Below are 13,011 nucleotides of genomic sequence, written 5' to 3'. Positions count from 1 at the left end.
AACTCCTCCATAACCCCTTGGGATAAATTAGTGCCATGTCAGTGATAATGCTGTGTGGAAAACCAAAGCGAAAGATCAGCTTTTTCATAAACTGAACTGATGTGGATGCATCACACTTACTCACTGGCTCTGCCTCAACCCATTTTGTGAATTTGTCAACTGCCACTAAAAGATCTGTCTTTTTATCCTTAGACCTTTTGAAAGGTCCAACCATGTCAAGCCCCGAGACCGCAAACGACCAAGTGATTGGAATCATCCGCAACTCTTGAGCCGGCACATGTGCTCGCCGTGCAATTTTTGACATCCATCACACCTACTGACCAGATGCTCTGCATCAGCGTGAGCCGTCGACCAGTAAAAACCATGACGAAAAGCTTTGGCCACAAGAGACTTTGACCCGGCGTGATGACCACAATCCCCTTCATGAATCTCACGAAGTATTTCTTGGCCATCTTCAGGAGAAACACATCGCTGAAACGCTCCAGAGACGCTGCGATGGTATAACTCTCCACCAGAAATCGTCATTGATTTGGATCGCCGGGTTATCTGTCGGGCCAGGGTCTCATCCTCTGGCAACTCGCCCCGGGTCATGTAAGCCAAGAACGGTACTGTCCAATCTGGGATGACGTGAAGAGCCGCCACCAACTATGCTTCCGGGTCAGGAACGGCTAAATCTTCCTCTGTAGGTAACTGAACAGACGGGTTATGCAAAACATCCAAAAAGGTATTAGGTGGCACCGGCTTAAAGCATCGGCTGCTTCGTTCTTCCTAGGGTCAATGTGTTCCACCTGATAACCTTTAAAATGTCCTGCAACAGCATCAACTTCACGGCGATAAGCCGCCATGAGAGGGTCCTTGGAATCCCACTTGCCTGACACCTGTTGAGCCACCAAATCTGAATCGCCAAGACACCGGACCCGGCTCAGGCTCATCTCTTTAGCCATTCGAAGACCATGGAGCAAGGCTTCATACTCTGCTGCATTGTTAGTACAAGGAAATATCAGTCACAACACATAACAAAACTTATCACCTCGAGGGGAAGTTAAAACAACCCCAACCCCTGAGCCTTCCAACTGTCTAGACCCATCAAAGTGAATCGTCCAATACGTGTTGTCTGGTTTGTCCTCTGGCATCTGCATCTCTGTCTAGTCATTAATAAAGTCAACCAGAGCTTGAGATTTGATCGTAGTACGTGGCACATACTTCAACCCATGAGATCCAAGTTCAATGGCCCATTTGGCGACTCGTCCAGTAGCTTCTCTATTTTCAATGATGTCTCCCAAAGGAGCAGAGCTAACCACAGTGATTGGGTGACCCTGAAAGTAATGTCTGAGCTTTCGACTTGCCATGAACACCCCATACACGAGCTTCTGCCAATGTGCATATCTTTGTTTAGATTTAATCAGCACCTTACTGACGTAGTAAACCGGCCGTAGAACCAGATGTTCCTTGCCAGCCTCCTTGCGCTCCACCACAATTGCAACACTAACAGCTCGTGAGTTAGCGGCTACATATAACAATAGCGACTCTTTATCAACTGGAGCAGCAAGAACCGGCGGCTTAGCAAGCTGTTTCTTCAGACTCTCAAAGGCAGAGTTTGCAGCATCACTCCAAATGAAATCATCCGTCTTTTTCATCATCTGATACAAAGGCATCGCCTTCTCCCCTAAACGGCTTATGAACCGGCTCAAAGCAGCGACTCGACCCGCCAGCCGTTGAACGTCATTGATGCACACCGGTTTGGCCAGGGAGGTGATTGCCTTAATTTTCTCCAGGTTAGCTTCAATGCCTCTGTTAGACACCAAAAAACCCAAGAGTTTGCCAGCTGGGACTCCAAAAACACACTTGGTCGGGTTAAGCATCATCTTGTAGACCCGTAGGTTATCAAAGGTCTCCTTCAGATCTGTTACCAAGGTTTCCTCTTTTCTGGACTTCACCACTATATCATCCACATAAGCATGAACATTACGCCCAATCTGATTGTGAAGGCAATTCTGCATACATCGTTGATAAGTCGCCTGGGCACTCTTAAGCCCAAAAGGCATAGACACATAGCAGAAGGCTCCAAACGGAGTGATGAAAGCTGTCTTCTCCTGGTCCTTGACTGCCATCTTGATCTGATGATAACCTGAATACGCATCTAGAAAACTCAAACGCTCACAACCCGTCGTAGCATCAATGATTTGATCAATACGAGGGAGAGCAAAAGGGTCAGCTGGGCAAGCTTTGTTTAAATCTGTGTAATCCATACACATACGCCAAGTGCCATTCTTCTTGAGTACAAGCACCGGGTTAGCCAACCACTCTGGGTGAAAAACATCCACAATGAACCCGACCGTCAAGAGTCGGGCCACTTCTTCTCCTATGGCCTTATGCCTTTCCTCGTTAAACCGTCGGAGAAACTGCCTGACCGGCTTAAACTTCGGATCAATATTAAGAGTGTGCTCAGTGAGTTCTCTCGGGACACCCGGCATGTCAGAAGGTTTCCATGCAAAGATGTCCCAGTTCTCACGAATGATCTCGATGAGCGCGCTTTCCTATTTTGGATCCAAGTTGGCACTGACGATGAACTGCTTGGATGAGTCGCCAGGCACAAAATCAACCGTTTTGGTGTCATCAACTGACTTGAATTTCAACACCGGTTCATGTTCTATTGTTGGATTCGTTAAAGACGTCATGTCTGCCGGATCAACATTATCTTTATAAAACTTTAACTCCTCAGTTGCACAAACAGACTCAGCATAAGAGGCATCTCCTTCTTCACACTCCAGGGCTATTTTCCGGGTTCCGTGTACTGTAATGGTGCCTTTATAACCCGGCATCTTGAGCTGCAGATATACATAACGCAGCCAGGCCATGAATTTGGCGTAAGCGGGCCGTCCAAACAGAGCATGATATGGGCTTTTGATCTTAACCACCTCAAAAGTTAACTTCTCAGCTCTGGAATCATATTCATCCCCAAAGGCTACTTCTAGTTCAATCTTGTCAACTGGGTATGCTGACTAGCTAGGTACAACACCGTGAAAAACAATGTTGGATTGCTTAAGACTCTTATCAGTCAACCCCATCCGACGGAACGTCTCATAGTAGAGGATGTTGATGCTACTACCTCCGTCCATGAGCACTTTAGTGAATTTATATCCACCAACCTGAGGTGCCACTACCAAGTGATGAGGACATCAATACCATTATTACACCCACAGCCCCTACTGTTACATATACTGGACCAATTACTAGAGCTCGCGCACGCCAATTAAATTACCAGGTACTTTCGTTTCATGGTAATGATTCTAATGTTCATGAGATTATGATGCTGCCTAAATTGGATACATTTGTTTTGCTTACAAATGAAGGGCCTAGCTTGGAGAAGGATGAACATTAGAGCAAGAACACGCATGGAGTTGATGGCATGCGCAAGGGGATCAAGAACGGAGTTACAAGTGATGATTTCAGGACTTTGAAGCCGCCATAAGGAGTGCATGAAGCCTTGGACGAAATATACAAGATGCCACTTCATAATATTCGTCCATAGGCTATTCTAGGTGCTGCGTCACCTTATTAATGGGCCAGGCCCATGTAATTTCGAAATACTTAAGTATAGGCTATTTTTAGAGTCCGTATGTGTGGGGAAACAAGAGTTAGGGTTGGTCTCGGACCCCACCCTCAAGGGCCACGAAATTCCCCCCTCTTCCTCCATATATACAGCCCTTAGGGCGTCGTTTAGACTTTGGGTTTTGTTTAGATTAAAAGTTCGCCATAGCTGCAACTTCGTGTACTTCGTTTGTGTCCAACGACCAGACCAAGACGTCACAGAACCCCACCTTGATCAATAAAGCTTTCATCTTATATTCGCAATATCCCGATTGCAATCTCAGTTTCTTGCTTGTTCTTCGTTTGCTCGCAGGAAACAGACCCTCGTGGTCAGGTTGATCGTGCTCCGGCGTGGTCAATAACCCTCGGAAGTTGGTTTAGCGATTGCTAAGGCGCGACGTCTCGCACGTCCGTAGTCGGATCGTCAAGATCGACTCCCATAGAAAACGATAGCCACCATCTCATCGAAACATCGGGACACCTTAGCCTCTATCAAGTGGTATCAGATTTCCAGGTTGCTCGGTGAGATTTTACAGTTTTTCGTAGATTAGATCGAGTCTGTTCTTCATACCTACAGTCCACGAAAAAGCCACACAAAAAAAATTAGGGTTAGTTCATCATATCCGAACCAATCTGAGCCTTTGCATAATCTTTTTAGGGTTTTTGCTTTGTTGAATTTGCAGTTGCATCGTCGTGTCAAGTTGCTGGTCTTAGAGTCTAGTCTTTTAGAGTTTCGAGTTCTGGTCATAAGTTGTCACGCCGCTGCCGCACCATCATCATCGCCCATCTACCACCATTGCTTATCCGCCACCGCTCTGAATCCGTATCCATATACCACCACCAATCCATATCCATATACCACCACCAATCTATATCCATATACCACCACCGCTGCCATATACCACAACCATATATCCACCACTAATCCGAGTTCTTCTCATATTAGGTTTGTTCTTGAGATCAATCTAAATTCCGATTCGTGTTTTCTGGCCTGCGTAGGTCTCGAAAAAAAAAGAGTCTGGAGACCCCCGGGCAGTTTTTAGGCCAAAATTTTCACAGGTAAAATTTTTTTCCCTATCCTATTTTTAGGCTTTTCTGAGTCTTTTGAGCCACGTGCCATCATAGTGATTTTTTGTCGCACTTTTTCGTCGTCGCTGCCCTGATTTCCGAAAAAAAAGTGAAAAAAAAATTCATGCCCATCCTATCAGTTTGACGAGGGAAGAGTTTTGAGACACTCGCCATTATAGTGATTTTTCGCAAAAAAAGAGGAGCGCAAAAAAAGGAGCGCAAAAAAAAGAGCGAAAAAAAAGAATTCCAGAGTGTGCTTTTCCCTTATTTACGTGCAGCGCCGTGATTTTGTTAGTGTTCTAGGCTCGCGTCTCTAGCACGGTCTAGCCTAGGACCAGCACAGTACCGTCGTTGAGCGTTTATTCAACTTTGCATCTCTGAATTGATTATTGCTGACCCTTTTTGCTACCATACTATAAGCCTTCCCAGCTCCACATACATCTACGTCGTGCGTTTGACTCTCCCTGGCAATCGCTCTATCCAAGCTTTTGAGAGTTTTGACTACAACGGTTGCCGATCACCTCCTGCTGCTGGGTAAGAACTGGTAAGAATTTGAGATTTGCTTGACGGATTTGTGACACCCGCCACCACCACCACCACTTGTTAGTAGTCTGTAGGATCATATTCTTGTGTGTTTCTATTGCTGCTAACCATGCCAGGATCACAAGCCGACGAGACTGACTGGGAGAACTTGACGAACAAGGAGCTTCATGATACGTTTCAGCAAATGATGAGTGGACAGGTGCAAGATGTGATAAAAAGATTTGAAGAGGCCATGGAGAAGATAGATGGCATGGAGAAGACGTTTGAAACAAAGCTCGATAACAAGTTTGCTGAATTGCTTTCGCGTTTTCCACCACCACCACCGGCTGCTCCTGCCGCACCTCTGCAACAACAGCAACAACATCGACTACCTCCACGTCGGGAAACAGCCCTCCGCCGAGCGAGCCGTGTCCTTCTTCAGTCGGGCCAAACTGCTGGTGCTGCTGTTGATACTTCTGTGGCTCCTACTGCTGATGTGGAGGAGGATGATTATGTGGGAGATTATGAGGATGAGGTTGATCATAATCATAACTACGTGCCACCACCAGCACAGCAACCACCAGGTCGTCCACATGCAAATAATGGCAATGGTAGGGCTCACCCTCAGGTACGAGATCATGACCATCTCCCTAAACTAAAATTGAATATTCCACCATTTGAGGGTAGATATGTTCCTGATATATATCTTACTTGGGAGTTAGAAACTGAACAACGATTTACATGTTTACAATATCCCGAGGAGAGACGTGTTCCTGCTGCTGTTTGTGCATTCACTAGTTTTGCATGTGTTTGGTGGTCTGAGCATTCTAGATTATATCCTATTCCGGCTACTTGGGCTGCTTTGAAAACTGCTATGCGTACTCGTTGGGTTCCACCATATTATCAACGTGAATTACTTCAAAAATTGCAGTGCTTAAGACAGGGAAAAAATTCTGTAGAAGAATATTATCCGGAATTACAAACTGGCATGATTAGATGTGGTGTTGTTGAGGAGAATGAAGCTATGCTTGCACGTTTTATGGGTGGATTAAATAGAGAGATTCAGACGATTCTAGAGTATAAGGAGTATACTAATATCACTCGTTTATTCCATCTTGCTTGTAAAGCTGAACGTGAAGTGCAGGATTGACAGGCATTGGCGCGGACTAACTTTTCTGCAGGTCGACCTTCATCATGGACACCACGTGCATCATCTACTTCCACACGTTCTGCTACACCGGCGCCTCCGTCGGCTGCCACCTCCAACCGTGATACAATAAAGCAGGCACAATCACCACTATCTGCCAAGAGCACACCTTCTGGGCCTGCAAAGAGCTCTTCTTCATCCATGGCATCAACAGGGCAAACACATGATATTATTGTCGACGTTGCAAGGGTGGAGGTCATTATGCGAGAGAATGCCCATCTAAGCGTGTGATGATTGTTACTGAGGATGGTGGGTATGAGTCCGCTAGTGACTATGATGAGGAGACTTTGGCTCTTATTACACGTGAAGAACACGGTGGAGACGATTCTGATCATGAGACGCAATACATGGCTCCTGAAGATGCTGACAGGTATGAATGTTTAGTTGCTCAACGTGTTTTGAGTGTGCAGGTTACACAAGCTGAGCAAAATCAGAGGCATAATTTGTTCCATACAAAGGGAGTTGTGAAGGAACGTTCTGTTCGCGTCATCATAGATGGAGGGAGCTGCAATAACTTGGCTAGCATGGAGATGGTGGAGAAGCTCTCTCTCACCACAAGACCACATCCACATCCTTACTACATCCAATGGTTCAACAACAGCGGCAAGGTTAAGGTAACACGTACTGTTCGTGTGCATTTTAGTATCTCTACATATGCTGATTATGTTGATTGTGATGTGGTACCTATGCAAGCATGTTCCTTATTACTTGGTAGACCATGGCAATTTGATAAAAATTATGTACACCATGGTAGAAACAATCAGTATACTCTTGTTCATAATGATAAAAGTATTACTTTGCTTCCTATGACTCCTGATTCCATTTTGAAAGATGATATTAATAGAGCTAATAAAGCAAAACAGGAGACAAATAAGAGTGAAAATCAGATTGTGGCAAAAGAATTTGAGCACCAAATGAAGCCTAATAATAAACCATCTACTGTTGTTTCTGAAATTAAATTGAAAAGTGCATGTTTACTTGCCACCAAATCTGATATTGATGAGCTAGATTTTAGCAAATCTGTTTGCTATGCTTTTGTGTGCAAAGAGGCATTATTTTCATTCGAGGATGTGCCTTCCTCTTTGCCCCCTGCTGTCACTAACATTTTGCAGGAGTTCGCTGACGTCTTTCCACAAGACGTGCCACCGGGATTACCACCTATTCGAGGGATTGAGCATCAAATTGACTTAATTCCCGGTGCTTCGCTACCCAACCATGCACCATACCGTACCAATCCAGAGGAGACGAAGGAGATTATGCGTCAAGTACAAGAACTGCTCGACAAAGTGATAGAGGCAAAGGTGTCCCGATGTTTCGATGAGATGGTGGCTATCGTTTTCTGTGGGAGTCGACCTTGATGATCCGACTACGAACGTGCGAGACGTCGCGCCTTAGCAATCGCTAAACCAACTTCCGAGGGGTTATTGACCACGCCGGAGCACGATCAACCTGACCACGAGGGCCTGTTTCCTGCGAGCAAATGAAGAACAAGCAAGAAACTGAGATTGCAATCTGGATATTGCGAATATAAGATGAAAGCTTTATTGATCAAGGTGGGGTTCTGTGACGTCTTGGTCTGGTCGTTGGACACAAACGAAGTACGCGAAGTTGCAGCTATGGCGAACTTTTAATCTAAACAAAACCCAAGTCTAAACGACGCCCTAAGGGCTGTATATATGGAGGAAGAGAGGAGAATTTCGTGGCCCTTGAGGGTGGGGTCCGAAACCAACCCTAACTCTTGTTTCCCCACACATACGGACTCTAAAAATAGCCTATACTTAAGTATTTCGAAATTACATGGGCCTGGCCCATTAATAAGGTGACGCAGCACCTGGAATAGCCTATGGACGAATACTATGAAGTGGCATCTTGTATATTTCGTCCAAGGCTTCATGCACTCCTTATGGCGGCTTCAAAGTCCTGAAATCATCACTTGTAACTCCCTTCTTGATCCCCTTGCGCATGCCATCAACTCCATTCGTGTTCTTGCTCCAATGTTCATCCTTCTCCAAGCTAGGACCTTCATTTGTAAGCAAAACAAATGTATCCAATTTAGGCAGCATCATAATCTCATGAACATTAGAATCATTACCAAGAAACGAAAGTACCTGGTAATTTAATTGGCGTGCGCGAGCTCTAGTAATTGGTCCAGTATATGTAACAGTAGGGGCTGTGGGTGTAACAATGGTATTGATGTCCTCATCACAAAGGTTATATACGCGAATCCCTTAGTCCTTGTGCTGTTCCTATCATTTTAGTGCCGAAAAAGGATGGTACGTCGCGTATGTGCGTTGATTGTAGAGGCCTTAATAATATTACTATTTGTTATCGTCATCCTATTCCTAGGCTAGATGATATGCTTGATGAATTGAGTGGCTCTACAGTATTCTCCAAAGTTGATTTGCGTAGTGGATACCATCAAATTCGTACGAAATTGGGTGATGAATGGAAAACAGCATTTAAAACTAAGTTTGGAGTATATGAGTGGTTAGTCATGCCTTTTGGGTTAACTAATGCACCTAGTACTTTCATGAGGTTAATTAACGAAGTTTTACGTGCTTTCATTGGACGATTTGTGGTAGTTTACTTTGATGACATATTGATTTATAGCAAATCTTTGGAGGAACATTTGGAACATTTACGTGCTGTTTTTATTGCTCTACGTGATGCACGTTTGTTTGGAAACCTTGGAAAGTGCACCTTTTGCACCGACCGAGTATCTTTTCTTGGCTATGTTGTTACTCCACAGGGAATTGAAGTTGATAAAGCCAAGATTGAAGCTATTGAGAGTTGGCCGCAGCCCAAAACGGTCACACAAGTGAGGAGTTTCCTTGGCCTCGCTGGTTTCTATAGGCGTTTTGTGAGAGATTTCAGCACCATTGCTGCACCTCTCAACGAGCTTACAAAGAAGGATGTGCCTTTTGTTTGGGGTACCGCACAGGAAGAAGCCTTCACGGTATTGAAAGATAAGTTGACACATGCTCCTTTACTCCAACTTCCTAATTTCAATAAGACTTTTGAGCTTGAATGTGATGCTAGTGGAATTGGATTAGGAGGTGTGTTATTACAAGATGGAAAACCTGTTGCATACTTTTCTGAAAAATTGAGTGGGCCTAGTCTGAACTATTCTACTTATGATAAAGAATTATATGCTCTTGTTCGGACCTTAGAAACATGGCAACATTATTTATGGCCCAAGGAATTTGTTATACATTCTGATCATGAATCTTTGAAACACATTAAAAGTCAAGCAAAACTGAACTGTAGACATGCTAAATGGGTTGAATTCATTGAGACTTTCCCTTATGTCATTAAACACAAGAAGGGTAAAGAAATTGTTATTGCTGATGCCTTGTCTCGTCGTTATAATATGCTTTCACAACTTGACTTTAAAATATTTGGTTTGGAGACCATCAAAGATCAATATGTTCATGATGCTGAATTTAAAGATGTATTGCAGAATTGTAAGGAAGGGAGAACTTGGAACAAGTTCGTTCTTAACGATGGATTTGTGTTTCGTGCTAACAAGCTATGCATTCCAGCTAGCTCCATTCGTCTTTTGTTGTTGCAGGAGGCGCATGGAGGAGGATTAATGGGACACTTTGGCGTCAAGAAGACGGAGGATATACTTGCTACACATTTCTTTTGGCCAAAGATGAGACGGGATGTTGAGCGTTTTGTTGCTCGCTGCACTACATGTCAAAGAGCTAAGTCACGACTCAATCCTCATGGTTTATATATGCCTTTGCCTGTACCTAGTGTTCCTTGGGAGGATATATCTATGGACTTTGTTTTAGGTTTACCTCGAACAAAGAAGGGGAGGGATAGCATATTTGTTGTCGTGGATAGGTTCTCGAAAATGGCACACTTTATACCATGTCATAAAAGCGATGATGCTGTTAATGTTGCTGATTTGTTCTTTCGTGAAATTATTCGCTTACATGGTGTGCCAAATACTATTGTTTCAGATTGTGATACTAAATTTCTTAGCCACTTTTGGAGATGTTTATGGGCTAAGTTGGGGACTAAGCTGCTTTTTAGTACTACTTGTCACCCCCAAACTGATGGACAAACTGAAGTAGTCAATAGAACATTGTCTACTATGCTTAGGGCTGTTTTGAAGAATAACAAGAAACTGTGGGAAGAATGCTTGCCTCATATTGAATTTGCTTATAATCGTTCATTGCATTCTACTACTAAGATGTGCCCTTTTGAAATTGTGTATGGCTTCCTACCTCGTGCACCTATTGATTTGTTGCCTCTTCCATCTTCAGAGAAGGTTAATTTTGATGCTAAAGAACGTTCTGAATTGATTTTAAAAATGCATGAGTTAACTAAGGAAAACATTAAGCGTATGAATGCTAAATATAAACTTGCTGGAGATAAGGGTAGAAAACATGTTGTGTTTGCGCCTGGAGATCTTGTTTGGTTACATTTGCGTAAAGATAGATTTCCTAATCTGCGCAAATCAAAGCTAATGCCACGTGCTGATGGTCCTTTTAAGGTGTTAGAGAAAATAAATGATAATGCATATAAACTTGAGCTACCTATAGATTTTGGGGTTAGTCCCACTTTTAACATTGCAGATTTGAAGCCTTATTTGGGTGAGGAAGATGCGCTTCCGTCGAGGACGACTTCATTTCAAGAAGGGGAGGATGATGAGGACATCAATACCATTGTTACACCCACAGCCCCTACTGTTACATATACTGGACCAATTACTAGAGCTCGCGCACGCCAATTAAATTACCAGGTACTTTCGTTTCTTGGTAATGATTCTAATGTTCATGAGATTATGATGCTGCCTAAATTGGATACATTTGATTTGCTTACAAATGAAGGGCCTAGCTTGGAGAAGGATGGACATTGGAGCAAGAACACGGATGGAGTTGATGGCATGCGCAAGGGGATCAAGAACGGAGTTACAAGTGATGATTTCAGGACTTTGAAGCCGCCATAAGGAGTGCATGAAGCCTTGGACGAAATATACAAGATGCCACTTCATAATATTCGTCCATAGGCTATTCTAGGTGCTGCGTCACCTTATTAATGGGCTAGGCCCATGTAATTTCGAAATACTTAAGTATAGGCTATTTTTAGAGTCCGTATGTGTGGGGAAACAAGAGTTAGGGTTGGTTTCGGACCCCACCCTCAAGGGCCACGAAATTCCCCCCTCTTCCTCCATATATACAGCCCTTAGGGCGTCGTTTAGACTTTGGGTTTTGTTTAGATTAAAAGTTCGCCATAGCTGCAACTTCGCGTACTTCGTTTGTGTCCAACGACCAGACCAAGACGTCACAGAACCCCACCTTGATAAATAAAGCTTTCATCTTATATTCGCAATATCCCGATTGCAATCTCAGTTTCTTGCTTGTTCTTCGTTTGCTCGCAGGAAACAGACCCTCGTGGTCAGGTTGATCGTGCTCCGGCGTGGTCAATAACCCTCGGAAGTTGGTTTAGCGATTGCTAAGGCGCGACGTCTCGCACGTTCGTAGTCGGATCGTCAAGGTCGACTCCCATAGAAAACGATAGCCACCATCTCATCGAAACATCGAGACACCTTAGCCTCTATCACCAAGGCTAAGTGACCCGGATTATCTACCCGGGGAGGATGATCTTATCTGCTCCACACAATAGGCTGTTCTGACCACCTTAAATAGCGTGGAATCGCCGGCTCAATGGCATTGACAGCCCTTTTATGAAGCTTCTGGTCCCTCTTGCATAAACTAGTGGTAAATACATGGTATTGCCCACTATTCAACTGTTTTGTGTTGCTTTGATATCCGGACTGCTGCTGCTGATTACCTTGGCCGGGTTGTGGATTATAACCTCCCTGGTTACCCGTATGGCCCTGACCGTGAAAACCGCCTCCACCTGAACCGGCACCCGGGCCATGAAAGTCGCCTCCGCCTGAACCGGCGCCAGGCCCGTGACTTCCATCAAATGTGTTTGAATTTTTAAATGCCTTCATGATTGTATAGTCCTTCCACAGATGGGTGGTTGGCTTCTCCCGGGTGCCTTGTCTTGGACAAGGTTCATTCAAAAGTTGCTCGAGGGTGGGACCTGACCCGCCTGACCGAGTGGGTTTCCTACCCTTGCGCCATTGATTGTTGCCCTGTGCATTGGTGTTAGCCACAAATTTGTCAACCTTACGTTTATTACCTCCTTGATTTGCCAGGCTATGCTGGTGACCCTTGCCGTTGCCGTTCTTCTTTCCCTTCCCTGTTTTTTCTTCATCAGATATGGGGTCCTTGATACTATCAGAATCAGCATACTTAACCAGAGCCGCCATCAATTGGCCCATGTCATTCCAGTCACGCTTGAGCCGCCCCAGCTTCTGCTTTAGAGGTTCAAAACGACAATTTTTCTCCAACATTAAGACTACCGAACCGGCATCCATCTTATCAGATGAATGTATTATCTCCTTGACCCGGCGCACCCAATGGGTCGTGGACTCACCCTCCTCTTGCTTACAATTAGTCAGGTCCACGATTGACATAGGTTGTTTACATGTGTCTTTGAAGTTCTGAATGAACCGGGCCTTTAACTCTGCCCATGAGCCGATGGAATTGGGTGGCAATCCTTTCAACCAAGTGCGAGCCATTCCATCCAACATCATAGTG

The sequence above is a fragment of the Triticum urartu genome, chromosome 2A (genome assembly GCF_056163025.1).
Source record: "Triticum urartu cultivar PI428250 chromosome 2A, HENAU_Tu73, whole genome shotgun sequence".
Taxonomy (NCBI): domain Eukaryota; kingdom Viridiplantae; phylum Streptophyta; class Magnoliopsida; order Poales; family Poaceae; genus Triticum; species Triticum urartu.
This window is presented reverse-complemented; position numbering follows the sequence as displayed.